Here is a 20378-nt window from a genome sequence, read left to right as displayed (position 1 = left end):
TTTTATGTTTTCTGCAAGAGGTGGATACACCTTCCCCTTAGATCCATGGTGATGTTTATGCTCAAGGTATCACTACTGCTCATGCTAGTCTATTAGGATTAAATTTGAACTTTAAACAAAAGGAAACAAAACTGTGTCTGTACAACAGATATACAAAATTTGTGGAACCAATGAATGCAATTTGTAATGAATATTGAGTAGTCCTGATTGCTGTCATACCTGATACCCCACCTTAGTTGTAACATTCCTTTATATACCAGTTTCCTACATCCCCCATACACCCTCCATCTCATTTATTTGATGACCCTAATACAACTTACCTTTCTCTGCCTTCCTTCCAGCTTTACATTTTTTTCCATTGAAAAAATTATGCAATCAATATGAGGTTACTGAGGTATCAATGATATGGTATTGTGCCACAAAAGGATCCTCTCATTCAATCTGAAAAAGTAGTTATGATCTATATGTTACATGCATGTTTTCCATCAATGAAACTTGATAAAATATAAAAGAAGACAGAAGATATAGATGTGCACCTTATCACCATAAATAAATGATGTGAGCACAAAAAAGTTTCAGCCCTACTCCACTGGCAACCTAAAGAGTATATATTTTATTCAACTTTCTCTTTGTTGTGCATTAGGCTCTCAATAGCACTGGGCCTAAATTCCTAGTATCCTAACATTAGTGCTATGCCCTAGGAGAGGAGTTTATTCATCTAGTCAGATATCCTTCCACCTTGGCCTTATTCAGTGCATGAACTGGAGGCAAAGATTCCAGGGTATGAAGGCCACTCGGCTCTTGAAACCTTTGCCCCTGTACCTGTGGACACGAGTGCTTCAGATGGCATTTCCTAGGTTTTTGAAGAGATGGTTATTCATGGTGTAGGAGATATGTCTCTAATGGGTATCTTAGGTTATTGTAGTTGAGGTAAATTAGAACATAAAAACTGTATTTCTGTGATCTAGAAATAAAATAAATGGAACACTATCAGATTTGGCATTGCATGGAGAAGGAAATTATTTCATTTCCATATAGATCAGGGAAAATCAGACATAATGGTCAAAGAACAAGGTTCCTAAAATTCAAGATGCAGGACCAAAAAGATGATTTGGTTAGGTCGGGAATGCCTCATAATGAATCTAACTAACTGTTTCTAGGGAAAGTATAATCTTGGAAATTTCACATTTTATAATCCCTCTCAATGTGGGGCTCAGGAGAAACTCACAAATCCATATCAGAAATAGCCATGGTAGTAAAAGAGTGGAAAATCCTGAGTTTCAGTAATGACATTGTGAGACAAACAATTAGATGTCTGAAGCTGCACAAACATCCATAAGCAGGCTTCAGTTAATATAAATGTTTACAGGGTAAAGAAGCATGAGCTCAATGTTTACTGATGTTCTATCTTTCACAGACATCCCTTTTGACTTCCCTGGTAATTCAAATATAGAATTTTCCTTTGCTGTTCCGCGAACATGTATCGCTGGCATGCCAGAGACTCTGAAATAAAGTAGCAAAGGCAGGTAGGAAGATCTTAGAGGCATATTTGCAAGCTCATAGTGCCTCCTTACACATCAATTTTTACGCTAAGGCACCATTAAGGAAGCCTTTCTCCCACACTGAATTAACACAGTGGCGTAATGCTTTGCCTGCACACAGAGGGTTTGGCACAGGAAACTCTTTGATTTTGTATATAATTCAAACCCTGACAAAATCACTTAAAATGCATGGGGTAAAGTGAAGGCTAGTTTTGGCTACAGCACCTCAATGTATGCTTCAAAAACTTAGAAATTAGGATAAAAAGTCCAAGTTAAAGGGTAAATATGATTTTAAATGAATACTAAAAGAACACTAACACATAAATTATTGTTATAAGCACAATCCAGGATTTGAGCAACAGGCATGCAAACTGTAGCTCACACACCAGATACACTACATATGACTTCAAAATATTTCTGATAATTAATTAGAACATCCATCACAGTCATCACTGTATATTTATGATTTGGCATATCTGTCAGCCTAAGGGTGGTCCCTGCCAAACTTGTTTTTACCTATTTACCTCTATTTTTGCTGGAATTAGTTTTTTGTGGTCATAGGAGTAGTGCTAACGTTGTTGTTCTCACTTCTCTACGCACAGTAAAATTGGTTGATACCTAATTGTCACATTTAATTTTCTTTTAAGTCCCTTGTAGATTGGTATACCATATAGCCAGGTCCTGTAAATTAAGTGCTACTAGCAGGCCTGCAGCACTTATGGTACAAGTATTGTGTCACCCACTTAAGTAGCCCCTTGATAAATGTCCAAGACCTGCCATTACAGCCTGAATGCAATTTCAAACTACAAATTCGTCTTGGCAATATAACCCCCTTGCCAAACCTTAACCTTCCCTTTTATTGCCTATAAGTCGCCCTAAGGTCGGCCCTAGGTAGCCCATAGGGCAGAGCGCAGTGTAATTTAAAAGCTGGACATTTACCTTTAAGTTTCACATGTCCTGGTAGTGAAAATAAAATCTTACATTTTTTTCGATTGCTGTGAGGCCTATCTGTCCCACAGGATAACACTGGGTTGCCTTATTATATTTAATATTCTGTCCCACAGGATAACACTGGGTTGCCTTATTATATTTAATATGTGCTAACATTTGATTGGGAACACAGACCATTTCATGTTCGGTATCAATTAAACTGTAATTAAGAATCATATTTAATGGTAAAGTTGGATGTTAAATTACAATTTTTAAAATGTCACTTTCAGAAAGTTGGCATTTACCTGCCCTTTGCCATTTGGTGCCTGCAGCCTATCATAGGTCACATGACTGAATCCAGTTAACAGCTAGAGCTTGTGCATTCTCTCCAGACAGACACACAATAGAGGGATTAGGTGTGCTTCAATGGATCATATGCTGGCAGGATGGGGGCAGAGTTGGACACAGTCCCACTTGTTACTGAATAGGATGTGCTCTGCCTTCACACAAAGTGCTTCTTTCTACTGTATTGTCTCTGCAGAAAGTTTGGAGCCAGGGCAGCGGAGTTAGGAAAGAGAAACCTCAAGAGATTTCTCCTATTTTAAAGAAGGCAACATGTATAAAACTAGAGTCCTCAGACCCACTTTTCTGTTCACTTCCTGAACCTATGAAGGGACTGTCAGAAGACTGGCCTGCTATGTACTCCACAAGAAAGCTTTGCTGCACCTGGAAGGACTGCTTTGCTGTTTGGAGGCTACCTTGAATTCTCAGAGGTGTTGGATGTCTCTTGTGTTATATTTTCACTTTATAACCATTTGTGTGTTCCATAAATACTAAACACATCAGTTTTTTTTTACAAGGTGTTTGTGCCGCCGTTGCATAATTTTTTTTGTCCTGGGGCGGCGCAAAAACAACTCCATATTTACAAAGTGATACTAGAGGCCTGTAGCATCAGTTTTTACACCTTTGCATCAGTTTTCAATAGCATTGGATATGGCTGCGTCAGATACCGACAATGAAATGCAAGGTAGGCATTCCCTATTAAAAATTATGCCTCGTCAATGCAGCTGTATTTACAAGCTTTCTGAAAAATGACTCACGCTTAGGAAAAGTCATGCTAAGTCTGACTAGTGTCAAAATGTTAACACCTGGTCAGGCCAGGTGTTAAAATGACTCTTTGGCACAGGAATATAAGGAGAACTCACAAAAAGAGCACCCTGACACCATGGAGGACAACATGATTATACTCCTACTTCAGCTTGGGGCACCAAAAAGATCACCCCAACCCCCACCATCACCACCACATCCACCAACACCACACAATTACCACCACCCGCACCACACAGGCAGTGCAGGAGAAAGGAATGCATCTACTGCAAGCGGACATCCCTGATTGCCCTCAGGGAGGAAAAGATCACCTTCTACCAGCTCCGCAGGGAGTCCATCATCCAACTGCTCCACCTCATTGCACCCAGACTGCAGGCTACAGTCAACAGGGTCACCAACATACCATCACTGACGAAGCTCCTGGCCTTGCTACATCTGCTTGTGTCAGGCTCCTTCCAGACCAATGCAGCACTAGTGAGAGGACTGTCACAGACATCCTTCTAAGCATTCTTCCCCTCTGTCCCAGATGCCATCATTTGCTTCACACCCTGCCACATCCTCTTGCCTAACACCCAGCAACTGCAGCAGGAAACAAAACAAGGATTCTATGTCATCTCTCTATGTCCGCATGTGATGGGAGCCATGGACTGCACACATGTGCAACTCCTTCCTCTTGCTGCAACAACACTTATACAGGAACTGGAAACATACCCACTCAATGAATGTACAGGCCATCCTTGACTATCGTATGTTGATCCTGAATGTGGTGGCCAAATATCCAGGCAGTATACATGATGCCTAGATCTTCTGGCAGTGCAGCATTAACCAGAGATTCCAGGATGGACAATATGTATATGGTCTGCTTGTTGGTAAGCATTCAGCAAGTACCTAACTGACACAATAACAAATAGATATCGGGACAAAACACACAGATACCTGTCTGCCTACATAGATAGGAACTACAAGATATGGCCTCTCACACACATATGCACCATGCTTCAGAATAAATATGTAATGTGAAACACCCTGACATACAGGTGAAGACATCTCTACCCAGTTTTGTACACCTTGCATGATATAAAGGCACATAGCCATGCATGGCAATCAGGAAATTTACCCAACATCTCTTTGTGCAGGGGAGGCATACCATGTACACTGGGAGTTGGCACATGCAACACACATCAGATGTGTCATTGCTCACACATCAGGGACCAGGGGCCTCATATACAAGGCCCTACTGGCACAATGCACCACCGGAGCAGCATTTTACTCATGTTCCAAGGGCACAGTGAGCCTGCCCATGCTTACAAGGCCATGTATAGCCTCTGTGTGTGGATTTCACAGCCTTGTCAATGTGGATATTCCACGCATAACACAAAAGGGGCGTTCCTTGGGTGTTGCTTGGGTTATACCCATGCAACACCCATGGAGCTGAAGGTATTGGATCCATTTCCAGATTTACAAGGCTGGGAATGCAGCAGAATCTTACGCCACCTCAGGTGTGGTGTATGAGTGATGCAACGGGGAAGTCTATATTTATTTTTCCCTGTATCATCCTGTTATTATGTGTGCTGTAGAATGCAGCACACATACAAAGAGGGAAACACCTCTTATGATTGTGTTTGGCCAGGAAGGTGTCCCTTCCTTCACAAAAACAATCATCCCCACAATGCAGGCACCTATGCACCATCCACCATGCTGCCTGCATTTGTGCCTGGCAACACTTTGTGCACCATAGCAGGAGGAGAGGACAGAAAGGAGACATATCTTGTAGATAAAGTACATTTCTGCACTTTCCTGTTGACAGATGACAGCACAGCAAGGCACTGTGCCAGATCACAAAACAGGGCCTATGGGCAAGTGACATGTAGCTGTACAAATGTATAATGGTATGAAAAATAACTCCCATCTCACATGTAAGAAGTGTAATGCTACACATACATCACTTACCATGCTTCTGAGGCAGTAGCCTTGACTGGAAGGTACTTCAACAACACAAATTCAATCCTGAAAGCAAAGGAGACCATCTACAACCCCTGATGCAAGTGTGAATATGCATGTGCTAGACACCTTGTGTATAAGTCTAGTTGTATGGAACCCAAATCTGCAGGAGGCCCTAAGTATTGGGTACCAGTTCCCCGTCTTAGAGACGTAGCACAGTGCACAAAGTTGTGTAGCTGGACTGCAGATGACTATCAACAAATTGGCAGTATACATGTGTTGTGTGCGCAAATTGGGCACAGTGCTGTCACACATGTACACAACGTTCCCTCACTGTGACATGCAACCATGGATTGGGAAATGGTGAGTGCATACTGTGTAGATAGCATCACGTCAACTGTGATGAACAATGTAGGACAATCAAGGGCATGGACAAATGTAATGTATTGCAACACCAACATCTGGGGATGAGCATGGACATATACATGTGTCTGTGTCAGCCATGTCTCGCATGTAATCAACAACCTAGGCTGGACCTGCAAATAAAATTCACATACACATTCTGTCTCACCACACATGTATTGTGAACACAAAACATTGAGTAGATTTGAGCAATGGGAAGCAGCCACCATCTCTAAATCTGCTGCAGAACTATGACAGGAAGTTGAATTGTGTGATGTATCTGGCCATGCACTGCTTTTGACATACCATACAGTGAGTGAACAGGCCCCTGGAAACAGCAGTGCACTGTCATGACTGACATATCATGTGGTCATAATTGGGAGAAGTGCAAAATAAACCCAATACTCAAACACACATGGGCAGGACATATGCAAATACAGTAATCTAAACCAATGACATTGGTGCTTTTTTTTTGTATGTTTAACTGACATAGCCTATAGTATCAAACCGTGGGTCATGAAACCGTTTGGAAACACACACACTGGGCCAGAAAAGGCTTGCAACCAGGTGCACAATAATACAAGAAACATCGTTGAGCGGACATTTGGTCTACTCAAGGGCTGATTTCACTGCCTGGACGTTTTGGGTGGGAGATTCCTGTATTTTCCCTCCTTGGTCTGCAAGACTATATTGGCCTGTGCAAGACTGCACAGTATTTTTGTAACGACAAATGTCCCCTGGGACGAAGAACTCGAGGCACCTAGGGAACAGGAGGATGATGAGCCACTACATCAACCTGATTTCCAGAACACTGCTGCAGGTGTACGGAGACATGCATACATCGTGCCAAACCTCTTGAGTTAACCACTTGTGACTAAAGGCATGACTGCCAAACATGTAAATAGATGAGTCATTCTAACATATGCCTTGATGTATCTGGCACAGTTCCACTTAGAAAATAACACACCCACATCCAGGAAACTATAAGTACGCCACACCAGTTGTCAATCAAATGTGAACACTGTCATCATCCTCAAAGTACCAGACACAATGCACTGATCTCACAAAAGTGTGATGTGTATTATGTGCATGGGCTTTCGAACAAACATGTTGACCTGAAAATACTCATATTCAACAACGATTTTTTAGGACAAAATGAAAATTAATAGAAACAAACTACCATTTGATGCATTAGGGCCAAACTGTAAGCAAGGTATGTAATTAGGAGACATAAATTGCAAAAGTGGATCAGTGTGAGATATGTGTCAACTCAATGGGTGAAAAAGTCATGACACTGGTGACAATTCACAAAATCCACATCTTTTACACTCACATGTTTGACAATTAGTAAGTGAATCACAGACAAAAGTACACCAGTATGTTTAGCACAGTGTCTGATAAATGTATGATCATTTTGCAGGGATGCCAATCAATGGCATAGCACATCATATGCGGTTGCCAATATGTCTTAGTACATCAGGACACAGAAGGACTTGTAAATGTATGTGAAACCATTATCTGTAATTACCATTACCTCCATCCACCCTTATTCACTGTGCACCTGACAAAGGAAAAAACTGCAGCTACGTGTTCATACTGCTCACAAGCACACCCATATGTAAAATCAGCAGAGTCATAATGGTGTCCCAAATAGGACCTACTACATTGTGGAGGGGACTTCAAGAGTACACAAGTTTTACTTCAGGAAATGTTTTGGGGAAAATTAGCCAACTCACCACCAAGAGCAACTAAACCAATACTAGTGTAATGCAAAGTGCATACAACATGTGCAGGGCATAGTCTCCCATGGCACAAAGACAATGAGGAGCATGAAGAATGGGTCAATGAGTATGGTGACGATGGGGTGCAAGAACAAGATGTAACAACAATAGCAACATCATTGCTGATGTACCATATACTAGTCATGTGTGTGGTACATGCATGAATGACTCACACATTGCCAGAAGAGTGTGATTACCAGAAAGAGATTTACTATGTAAGAAAAAACATATCATTTCAACCAGCGTGTAGTCAAATTACCTGCCTAGTCACAGTGTGAGATTGCCTTGTGCAGAGTCAGTCTCCGGAGGCAAACTGGCAAAGTGTCCCCTGATGCAGGCCCCTGCATGGGGGGAACATGAGCAAATTGTATCATCCACATATCCCTTCACATGTGCGTACATGCTATCACAACACTTGCCTGTGTCTGGAGACTACCCCCCTACCATTGCCTGACAGCCTGCTGTCTGCACTGTGGGACACGCCACATATTGGCAGATGTCCGCACTGTCCTAGATGTGAGTATACAACCCCATCACACAGCACGTCTGTGGCATCCCTGGGGGTAAACCAAGCAGTAGATTCAGGTGCCAACACATATTTGGCACATGGGGCAAAACCTTCAAAGGTGTAGTGTCAACAAAACATAAAAAATGTGACCTTTGCATTATCTGATCCTTGTAACGCATGCACTTTCACCCATAAACATTTACAAAACATACATTGGACACATGGAAAGAGAGGAGAGTGTAAAACATATGTGAACATATGTGGTAGTGGAATCAAAACTGAACATGGCAAAGCACTTTGTACCTGAGTAAGGCATCTCTTATGCACAGGTAGGCTGTTGTAACTCATGGTGCAATCTATGTCTGATATGTCTTGCTACCCCACACATTGTTATCTAAGTAAAAACACAGTGAGGACAGTGAGCCTGAAGTACAGGGTCCTACACATGTATGCAGAGTGACAAAATGTGGTTTCCTTAACATATTCCTGCTGTGTGTCCCACAGGAATATCACTGTAAATCATGTACTTCCAGGATTGAGGACCATGTGAATAGGGCCCTAAGATTAGCAGGACAGTGGTCAACATACCACACTTGGATTTGTAGTTGATTTACCTACTCCTGTGGTGTGATGCCCCATACTCTATGTTGTGTATGACAACATTGCTATTCCCTGTCATTTTCAACAATCTGGAGATGTGTGTTAGACTAGAGGGATGTCCATACAACAGTGCCATACGACATGCCAATACCAAAGTCAGCTTCAGATAGTGCTGGCCCTGATAGTCTACAGGATGTAATGCAAAATGGTACATACAATAAACTGCATTAGCCATTGCTGTTCCAAGATCCTTTTGCAGATAAGATGTAGAGCAAGCATGCACCCACCTATTAAATGGTTGTGCTGCATGCTTGTGTGCAGCAAGGTGACATTAATTCTGCACCCATATGTACAGGCAATGATCTGCATAGTGAGACACATGCAGTTACTCTGGGATTATGCTAGCAATCATGGCACAGCCCACCATGCATGTACATAAGTAAATAAGGCCGTAGTTTCATTTGTAATGTGACTGAGCTATCCACACTCTATTCTTGCATATGATACCTGACACATGTATTTTCTATGTAGCAATGTGTTCAAATATGTGTCCTTGCCATATCAGGCACATAATGTTGTGAGACATGCCATAGAACTTACAATCACTTCCCAGATGACTTTGCTAAATGCCAGTGGACCCAAGGACAATAGAGCATGCAGAAGGGGCATTGATCAGCAATGCAACATGCTGAGTGTCCCATAACATGATCACAAAACAGCATTTTTCGTAACCATTTTCAATGATGACATGGTCATTCAAATATGTCACTAGACAAGGCATTGCTGTTGTGTAACATTTGCTTGGCCTTGATATCTTGATCATAAACAATGTGGAGATAATGGATATTGGGCAGATGTCTATTCACAGTTCCCATTAATGTTATTGTGATTTCAGATGTGCATCATATAATGTCTACAAATAGTATTTACATGCATTGCTTCATGTTCATTTGCCCAGTGAACCTTTGTATAACATGTAATCCTCCTTTTTACTCAGACAACATGACCCCATACCAGAAGAGAAACTTCAAAAAAAGGGCTGAATGCTATCTCCACACCAGCTATGTGAGAAGGGTGTTCAAGAGGATGAGGAAACCTATGACCATGAGAGAGCATCAGGGTCCCGGAGTGCCTTTCTCTAAGAGCCTCCATCCATGGAAAGAGCCACCTCCACCCACCATCAATGGGCCAGGTCTCCGTCCAAGACAGTGGTGGGCCTGCAGAGACTGGCCTGTCCACCTTCACCATCACCACAACTACCCCAGCCTCACCACAGATCTCACCCCAAGTACTTTGGGTAGATTTCAAGAGGGAAATGAGGACTGAAATAGAAGACAAGAAGATATGCCTCTCAAACCTGGAGCACAATCAATCAATCAAGGATTTGTAGAGCATGGCTAATCACCCATAGGGTCCCAAGGTGCTGTATGTGGGTGTGCTGCTCAGTGAAAGAACCAGATCTTGAGGTCCTTCCGGAACTGCTTCAGTGATGTGGTCTGCCTGAGCTTGAGAGCAATTGCATTCCATGTCCGGGCTGCTAGGTAGGAGAAAAATCTTCACTCCTACTGTACTTTTCCAGATCTTGGGGACGGCTGCAAGGGCAAGCTGGGAGGAATTGAGATGTCTGTTGGGTATGTTGAAGGTGAGGTGGTAGTTGAGGTATGCCCGTCCTATGTTGTGCAGTACCTTTTAGGTGTGGATCAAGAGTTTGTATGTGATGCGCTTGTTGACTGGGAGCCAGTGTAGGTCTCTGAGGTGGGAGGAGATGCGGCTGTGTCAGGGGATGTCCAGAATGAGTCTGGCTGCTGCATTCCGGACTCTTTGTAGTCTTGATTAAAGGTTCTTGGTAAAGCTGGCAAAGAGTGCATTGCCATAGTCCAATTTGCTAGTGATGAGTGCGGGGGAATCCATTTGAAAATCAATCTTCCGCAGGAGTTGGAGGGTGTAGAAGCATGATGGAGAGACGGTGTTGACTTGATGGTTCATCGATAGAAAGGAGTCCAGGATGATGCCTAGGTTGTGCACATGGTCAGTGTGGGTGGGGGCATTTCCCGGAGTGGTGGCCCGCCAGGCAGAAGAGGTGGAGCTAATCGCGAGGATCTCTGTCTTGTTTGAGTTGAGCTTGAGGCAGCTGGCCTCCATCCAGTTGTTAAAATGCCTCTTGACTTGAGCAGAGTCCTCGGACAAAGAGAAGATCAGTTGGGTGTCGTCATGTAGGAGACTATGTTTAGCTCCTGTTGTTTGGTGACCTTGGAAAGCGGGACCATGTAGATGTTGAAAAGGGTCGGGCTGAGTGAAGATCCTTGGGGCACTCCGCAGCAAGTGTCTTTAGGTTTTGACATGAACGTGGTAGTCCTACTCCCTTTGTTCTTCGAGTGAGGAAGGACCTGATCCAATCCAGGGCTTTCTCTCAGGTGCCGGCATCGTGCAGTCTGTCACAGAGGGTGGAGTGGGAGATGGTGTCAAATGCAGTGGAGAGGTTGAGGAGGATGAGTGCGGCCCTGCCTCCGTGGTCCAGAATGATGCGCATGTCGTCGGGGGCTGCTAAGAGTGTGGTTTCAGTGCTGTGGTTGCTTCTGAATCTGGCCTTGGAGGAGCCTAGGATACCGTGTGCCTCAAGGAATTCGGTGAGTTGCTAGCTGACAGCTTTCTCCATTACCTTGGATGGGAAAGGGAGCGGAGAGATGAGTCTGTAGTTTTTCAGCTCCCTAGGGTAAACTGTGGGTTTCTTCAGTAGTGGGCTGATTTCGGCGTGCTTCCAGTATGAAAAGAATGTGGTGGTCTCAAACGATCGATTGATGGTTTGGCAGAGCTCAGGTGCTATGATGGCGCTGGCCAGATTGCGGATATGATGAGGGCATGGATAAGAGGGTGCTCCCGAGTGGATGGAGTTCATCAGTCTTTCGATGTCCTCTATGGTTATGGGAGTCCAGGAGTTCAGTATCTGGTGAGGAGCTAATATGTGGTGGTGAGTGGTGCTGACGGGATTTGGTTTCTCAAGCCTTCATAGATGTCCTGGATCTTAAAGTGAAAGAAGGTGGTGAGGATGTTGCAGAGGTCTTGGGAGGAAGGGATGGAAGAGGTGTCTGTTAAAGTGTTTGTGAACTCTTTGATGATGATGAAGAGCACTTTGTTTTTGTGAGTGCCAGTTTTGAGGTGTGCTTGAAAGGCAGCATTTTTGGTGGCTCTGATGTTCTGGTGGTGCGTTGTGACTGCATTTTTGAAGGCTTCGCTGTCTTCTGTTTATTTGCTGATCTTCCATTTATGTTCCAGTTATCTTCAGAAGCAATTGGATTTCCATAGGTCTGTCGGTGCAGTTTGAGATCCAGCAGTGAAGGTTGCTTGTGGCTTCATTTTCTTCCACTGTGTCTGGTGGGAGGGAGTGGTTGAGAGCATTAGTAAGTTGTGCTTCTGTGATTTTGCCCCAGCATCTTCTGGGGGGCATAGGGTGTAGTGGCCTGCAGTGTTCTTTGTGTAGGTAAAGTAGATGCACTTGTGGTCGGTCCAATAGTGTTCGGAGGTGTGGGGGATGGTGATGTTGTCACCTGTTGAGAAAACAGGGTCGAGAATGTGTCCGGCTCTGTGGGTGGGGACGTTGATCAGTTGTTTTAGGTTGAGACATGTGAGGTTGTCCAGGTTTGAGGTATTGGGGTCATTGTGGGTATCAAGGTGGAAGTTGAGGTCGCCGAGTAGGATGTAGTCAGAGGAGGTGAGAGCTTGGGGGGGCAACAAGGTTGGCAATGTCTTTGCAGAACTGGAGCCAGGGTTCAGGTGACCTGTAGATGCGGGTGCCACGTAGGAAGGTGTTTCGGTTGGTCTGGATCTGAAAATGAAGGTCTTGGTGAGTTGACTGAGACTGTGCCTCAATGGTAGTAGATAGGCGGAGATTGTTCTTGTAGATTATGGCAATGCCTCCTCCAGGCCGGTTGGCTCTGTCCTTGTGGATGATTTTGTAGTTGTCCAGGATGGCCATGGAGATGTCTGAGGCAGCAGTGGGGGTGATCTAAGTCTTCGTGAAGAAGGTGACATCTGGGTCCCAGACTTCTACTGCATACTTGATGAGGGAGCATATGTTGAGGAATATGCACTTGAGGTGGTTGTCCGTGCTTGGTGCTGGATCATGGGACGGTCCTTGGAGGGTGCTGGAGCAGAGGCAGCAAGAAAAAGGTCCATGGGTGTTCCTAGAGTTGGCTTGGTGGCAGGCTGATGATTTTCTCAGGTTGAGGCTAGCGTTGAACCGGCGCATGGGACGAGAACCAGGGTCTATGGTGCTGAGTGTGGTCCAAGTGTGGACCGGCGCAGACAGGCTTGCTTTTGGCAGGCACAAACATGACCAAATGCTTATCATACTACAGGAAATCAAGGCCACTGTGATAAAAAAATGAGGCGCAGAATGGCCCAAACAAAGACTTACCTCCCTTCCCCTTGTATATAGTTTTTTATAGTTGATGTTTTAGATAGTTTATGTTAGGTATGTTAGTGTAGTGTAGGGTAGTTTTAATCTGTAGTAGTTTTTTGGGGGTGGGTAGTTTATCTGGGGGTTCTTATTATTGGGTGTTATTAATCTGTGTACTTTTTTATTAAAAAAAATTTAAATATATATTTGTTTCGGCCTAGATGTTTAGTTAGTTTATGTATAGCTTCAGTTTCTGCTGTCCTTCTCTACGGATGTATTTTAAGGGGGGTGGGAAGTTGATGTCTACTCTGTTGCATTAAGTGAATAGGATAAGTTAAGATAAGTTGTTAGTTGTAGTTATAAAGTATTTTTAGGTACTGTAGGATATGTAAGGAGAGTTAGGTTAGATAGTTTAGGTAGCTTTTAGGATTTAATATGTCTCCCCAGGTTGTTTGGGACATGGATTTGGCTGTGCAAGCAGTATTTGAAAATGTGGGACAGGTGGATTCCTTATGGGCAAGAACGTATCATAATATCAAAAGGATCCCCTCAGCTATCTACAAACGTCATTTATCTATATGAATGACAATCTGGATGTGAATGGATGAACATCCCATTACAGGTATTCATGTTCATTTGCTCTGTGTTAGGAAGTCATAGGACATGCATTTGTGGAATGTTGTCATTGCACTCACCCTAATTCACGGATTTGTTACTCAGACACTTATGCCTGCCCCTCACAGACCTAAATGAACATCATTTGGTTGTCACATCAATGTGAGATTTTTTATACTGTCCTTGCTTAGACCAGCCACTTGTGGTGTGAATGACATCAGCTGTCACCATGACTGCATGATATATGTTACAGTACATGCTATGGAGCTACAAAAACTGTTTTTCCATGAATTTACATTTTATAACCCTCAAGTATTTTCACTCAATCTGAATGGCTTTGTCTTGGACTGCAATCCACACAATTTCCTTTGGTAAGCAGTCAATGTATTATTTTCACATAATGCAACATGTTTGTGTTGTTCCTGCTTCAGACACACATACAACACCAAGGTTGTAATAAGTGATTTTATTTACATGTGTTAATTTACATACAGTACTGATGTACATTTCATGGGACAACAACCCCAACAGATGTACTTAGCCATTGGATGTCCACACACTGTCCAAGGGGGTGAACATGTCATGGGACATATGTAGGAGAGGAGTGTTTTAGTGAGAGGGGGACCACATTACCATTATGGAAGATTGGCCACAATGACAGTCCACATATGTGAGAGGTCAAGAGTGGGAGATGCTAACTGAGGACAGTGCCAGGTGTTTTGACACTGGCATGATCTATAGCACAGAGCAGAGAAGAAAGGGGCCAAGTGCCATAGAGAAAACCTACCAGGCAGTTTTCCTGGTGAAAGATGTTCCTTACACATATTCATCCTCTGATGTATGTGTTACCTCCAGTGACAGGGGTGGTTTAGGTGCAGAAGTACAAGGAAGCAAACACACACTAGGGGCTGAAAATATGTATTATGTGACCATGGCAACTCCCATCTATGGGAACACATGAGGCAGCAGAGCAGCAAGGAGGATCTGCAGAGTCTTCACCACTGCAGGAAAGTCACTGTGAAGGGCACCATAGGTGGCAGTCAGGGAGTCCTGCTTCAGCTCCAAGGGCTCCTAGACATTTTGTATTGCCACCAGCCTGTAGGCAACCTTGCTGGTGGCACTTTGGCTGGGCATTTGCTTGTGCCTCAGCCTCATGACATCAGCAATGTCAGCCAGGGACTGCTGGATGCCAGGAAGTGGAGAGTAGTTTCTTGTATGGAAGATGAGTTGTCCTCATTTGGACTGAGACACCTCAGGACTGCCTCTAGGGTATCTGCCACAGTCTCCAGCCGCACATGCACTGTATCTTCCAACTCCCACTGGATTCCTACTGGAGTTTTTTGGAATGTAAGTGCTAGTTCCTGGGAGTACAGGGCTGTGGTTGAGATGGCAGATGGTGTATGTTTAGATGTTCGGTGGATACCCTGCTGTCTAGCATCCTTGCAACCAGAGATAGTGTCTGCATGGCACCTAGGACTTGATGAGGGTATCCAGATTAAGGGTTTAGAGCTGGTCATCTACACCATCGGAGAAGTGAAGGACGGGCAACTGGCCAAGAGGCATGGTGTCATCCTGTGCAATTAAATGGAGGTAAGTTAATGTCCAGCTCGTCTAGATGTTGACATGAGTGATCAGGTTTACAATCATGGTCTCCAAGGGAGTTTTTTTTGAAGGCCTAATTTCAAGGGCCTTACCAGCATACTGCGCAGCTGGAGTGTCATTGAATTAGATGCTCCAGTGGCACTGTGTGCAGACCCCTAATTTGCAAGACGACACCATGCCAAATTGTGTAGCTTGTCATGGCCCTGCAATTGTGTACCCCTTTCACACATTACACTGCATACAACCTGAGTTCCTTGGATGTTGCTGTGGTTGTTACTCAGCAACACCCATTGAATCCAAAGGAATGTGACACATTCCCAGATTTAGATGTATGGAAATGCATCAGATTCCTACACAACCTCAGGGGTGACATTGAAGTGGCGCAACTTAGAAAATTGGTATTTTAGTCCCAATTGTTTCCCATTTCAATGTGTGCCGCATTCTGCAGCACACATAGAAAGTGGATGACAACATTCATGATTGCTCAAGTTCGAGAAAGTGTCCCTTTCAGCTTATGAGCACTCAGCCCTGCAGTGAGTACACTATCACGGAGGAAAGTATAGGTATGTGTTGCATTTTGGTAAATACAACACATCCCTGCACTTTCAAAATGATGCAACACCACAATGCATCATTTTCTCATACATTGGGCCCTGAGTTGGACAATGATGTGTGTCATTGGTATTGATGCATAGTGTCCCAAGATTTACATTACAAATGGATTGTTCTCACAGGCGCTGTGTACCTGCTCTGAGGGGGATGGGTTTCTGTCCTACTGTGTAGTTTGACTCACTTAAATTTCCACCATAACATCCTGATGTGATTTGTTTATCTGCAGAGTGTCACACATCATATGATTCAGGACCACACCATTGTATGTGTTGAGATCTCCTCAAATTTCCCACTTTTGAAGCCTGGTACACAGTTAAGTGGCCCACAGTGATCCAATCCAACTCATACATTTATTCTAACATGCCTATAGCAGGTTGATCATGCATGTTGATATCCAGTGGTACTGCATAATATTTTGTTATGGACAGCAATTGTTGGGGCCTCACCCCACATTGTAGTGGTGTTGTAGTTTGTGGCAAGTCCCTAAATCTGAATCCAAATCAGTGAGTCCACCCACTTCAGCCTAAGTTCCTCCATTGGTCCCATGATTTGTGGTGATTAGGTGTTTCTTGGTATCCCTCTGTCAAATTCTTGTTTGACAACCTCCAAATTGCACATGTGGCACCATGAGAAATTGTTGCCTCATATTCCTTCCTGGCATGTGCCACATGCTCCCCCTTGTCCACATGACATGTGGGTTGTGGCCCCCAATGCGCTTTTTACTTCCATCCCTTCGCAGGTGTGTCGACCCAGTAGCCCATATGCATTTGTGGAGGTACCATGCACAACACATGTCCATTTCCGCTTCCCCAGTATGTACAGACCGGATGTAGTTTTGCCTTAAGGAGTAAGGACCTACCATGTAGAGCAGTAGCAGTGGCACACCATGCCCACTCATAATCCTTAGTTTATACACACATGGGGCCTGATGTAGCAAACACTTTGCGACTCGCAAACGGCGAAAATCGCCATTTGCGACTCGCAAATGCGTGTTTGCTGTGTAGAAATGCATTTTGCGAGTCGGAACCGAGTCGCAAAATGCATTTCCGAGTCGCAAATAGGAAGGGGTGTTCCCTTCCTATTTGCGAGTCGCAGTGGTATGCAATTCCATTTGCGACCGCGTACGCGGTCGCAAATGGAGTCGCAGTTACCATCCACTCGAAGTGGATGGTTACCCACTCGCAAACGGGAAGGGGTCCCCATGGGACCACTTCCCCTTTGTGACTGGACCCAAAAATATTTTTTCTGAGCAGGCAGTGGTCCAAGGGACCACTGCCTGCCCTGAAAAAATCAGAAACAAAAGGTTTCGTTTTTTTTTTCTAAGTGCAGCTCGTTTTCCTTTAAGGAAAACGGGCTACACTTGGAAAAAAAAAACTGCTTTATTTAAAAGCAGTCACGGACATGGAGGTCTGCTGTTCCCAGCAGGCCTCCATCCCCGTGAGTGCCCAAAGCCGCTATGGGGGCACAAATTGCGACCCACCTCATGAATATTAATGAGGTGGGTCTTTGCGACCCCATAGCGACTCGCAGAAGGTGTCTGAGAAACCTTTCTGCATACCAAATTGCGACTTGCAATTTGCGAGTCGCAGGGACTCGCAAATTGCAAGTCGCAATTTGGTATATTGCTACATCTGGCCCTTAGTCCAGTGTTGTCCATTTTTCACATCACCCACCCTCCAATTGATTATTTGTGATGAGTTCCTGTGGTCCCTTCCATGGCAGATAACACCTGTGTGTGCTCCCCTGCCCACCATGTCAGCTGGGTTCAATTTAGTTTAATGCAGGGTACAATAGACCCTGCTATTTCCCTATGTGTGCATGCCTCCCATCAACCACACCTGACCCATCTCAGATGAGTTGTTTGTCCTGTGGCACAACCATTCCATTCAGAGGATTTATATCCTAGATTAGTGTGCATAAGCCCAAGTGAGACCGAGTAGTTACATGGTGAAAGGATGCCTGCATTTGAGCTAGGCAGCAGTTTGTGTGCTACTACACATTCCTGCACTTTCAACACGACACAGCGCAGCACAGCAAGCTGGTTGTCTGTGCTGCGCTGCATCATTTCCTCATACATGAGGCACAAAGGGCCTCATTTATGGGCCCGGTGGAGCAGGTGGGGCAGTAAGTACCTTTCTGCACCACCCTGCACCACCAGCAAAGGGCAGAAATGTGCCATATCAACAAGAAACCATGCATTTTTTTCCTCTTCCCCTGTGTTTGTGCACAAAATGCTGGCTAGTGCCAACACAGGCATACTTACACCATGCTGCAGGCTGCCTGGGTTGCAAGGATGGTTGTTTTATGCAATAAGGGACACCTTCCTGCACAACAACAATCACAAGAGGTGTTTTTCTCTTGCTATGTGTGCTGCATTCTGTAACTATTTCTCCCCGTTTCATCATTCTTATGCCACCCACGAGTTGGCAGAGGAATGTGGCACATTTCCAGCCCTATAAATCTGTGAATGCATCAGCTTCCTTCACGTTCCATGGCTGTTGCATGGGAACACCCCAAGCAACACCAATGGAATGCCCCTTTTACGCAGCATTATGTGTGACAGGTGCCTACATTTGCAAGGCCATAAAAAGCCACGCAAGGTGGCTTTGCATTGCCATGTAAATACGGGCTGGCACACTTCCTCACCGGAGCGTCAATAAAAATGTCCACTCTGGTGGAGCAGTGTGCTGCAAGTGCTTTGTAAATGAGGCTCAAAGTGAGGTGAACATGGACTGATGCTTCAATTCATACAATGAAGAATGTGAGGTGATGGTTCTGGCCTGGATTGTGCCAATTGCTTGAGGTCAGCGCACAATACATCTCTTTGCTTTTTAACCTTTAAGTGTGCCAGCATACTACATTATAGCCTGCAGACAGTGCATTTCGACACTGGGACATGGCTGCCACCCCTTTTGATATTGCATAGTGACCACATTGTCCCCCACTGCAACTTACCCTTGGGTTGAGGTAGTTTGTCATATGCTATACTGTTTTGCCCTGAGACTTCTGCGGCCAACTCCTCAGGGATGACGTCTACCACCATCTCCTCCAACATACCCAGCTGCTCCTCTGGTGCTGCGCTTCTACCTCTAGTTTGCTGGCCGGTTTCTTCTTTGTTCTGTGCTTGCAATCATGCCAGTGCTTCTTACAGTTGATGACTCTCCTCTTGACCTCTGCCACACTGTTGACTTTATTCACCATTGACTGCCTAAATGGCCTCTTTCTTCAGTAATGGCAGGTTTGAGGTGAGGAATGGCTGTTGTTGATGCTGGGTCACGTCACCGATCAAGATGTTGTTCTCTTCTTCACTGAACCTGTGATTCCTCTTCCCCTTCTCCTGGGAGTCTGTCTGGACATCCTGGCTGGTACTTGGGCTATTGGGGTTGTCCTGAAGTCCCTGGTCCCCAGGGGTCTCCATTTCTGCTTCTGCAGAGTGTCCTGCTTGTGTATTTTTATGAAGCTGCTTTTTAAAGGTGCTTTTCCAATGCTTTTAGTTGCAAAAGTGATGCTAGGCTGACTAGTGTCAGATTATATGCCACAAATCAGGCTAGCGTTACTTTTGCAGCATTAGCATCATTTTGGTTTACGATGTGGCATACATGCTAGTCAAATTCTTTTTGCGCTGCCCTGATCCTAACGCCAATAAATACAGCACAAGCATTGCATTAGGATCTGTTGTTACACAGCGTTAAACAGTTTGATGCAATGCTGCACTGCTGCACCGCTGCAGCATTGCGTCATTTTTTGTAAATGAGGCCCATTGTCTCTAAGTTATGCCGATTGCTTTTTGTGCCAAGCTACCCATGGTTAAGCACAGGTTAATTAAGCAGCTTTTTTTGTTCAATCTACTAGGGATTGTGGATGTTGCTTGTACTGGGGTCAAACCCCCCCGATCAACCAATAACTCAATTTCTCACATGGATTAAACACATTGTCTATTGAAAAGGCATTTTGAGATACCTGCAACTTTACAGTACATACATGGATTAGCACTCTGGTTAGCAGTAACTTGTATTAGTCAACCAAGGTCCAGCTTGTCAATTTTTATGCAGATCCTTCCATGAGATCAAAAGTTGAGATGTGCAAACAAAATGTAACCAAACAGGCAGGGAAATTTACAAGTTTTACGCAACTGACATAAGTGTAGTTTGCACCACTATGATGCTTGTGACCTCACATGTATTATATCACTAATGGTTGTAAACAATGGTGCTTTCTCTGTGAATTTCATTGGTTTTTCAAGTTAAGATCTTACTACCTTTCTCACTGCCTCTTGTATAACTTCTTTTTTTTTAGTGTACAGATAGAGACATACATATACTAGACCTAGGCAGAATTCTCAT

Source organism: Pleurodeles waltl, chromosome 1_2 (genome assembly GCF_031143425.1).
Source record: "Pleurodeles waltl isolate 20211129_DDA chromosome 1_2, aPleWal1.hap1.20221129, whole genome shotgun sequence".
Taxonomy (NCBI): Eukaryota; Metazoa; Chordata; class Amphibia; order Caudata; family Salamandridae; genus Pleurodeles; species Pleurodeles waltl.
Note: the sequence above shows the minus strand (reverse complement) of the source record.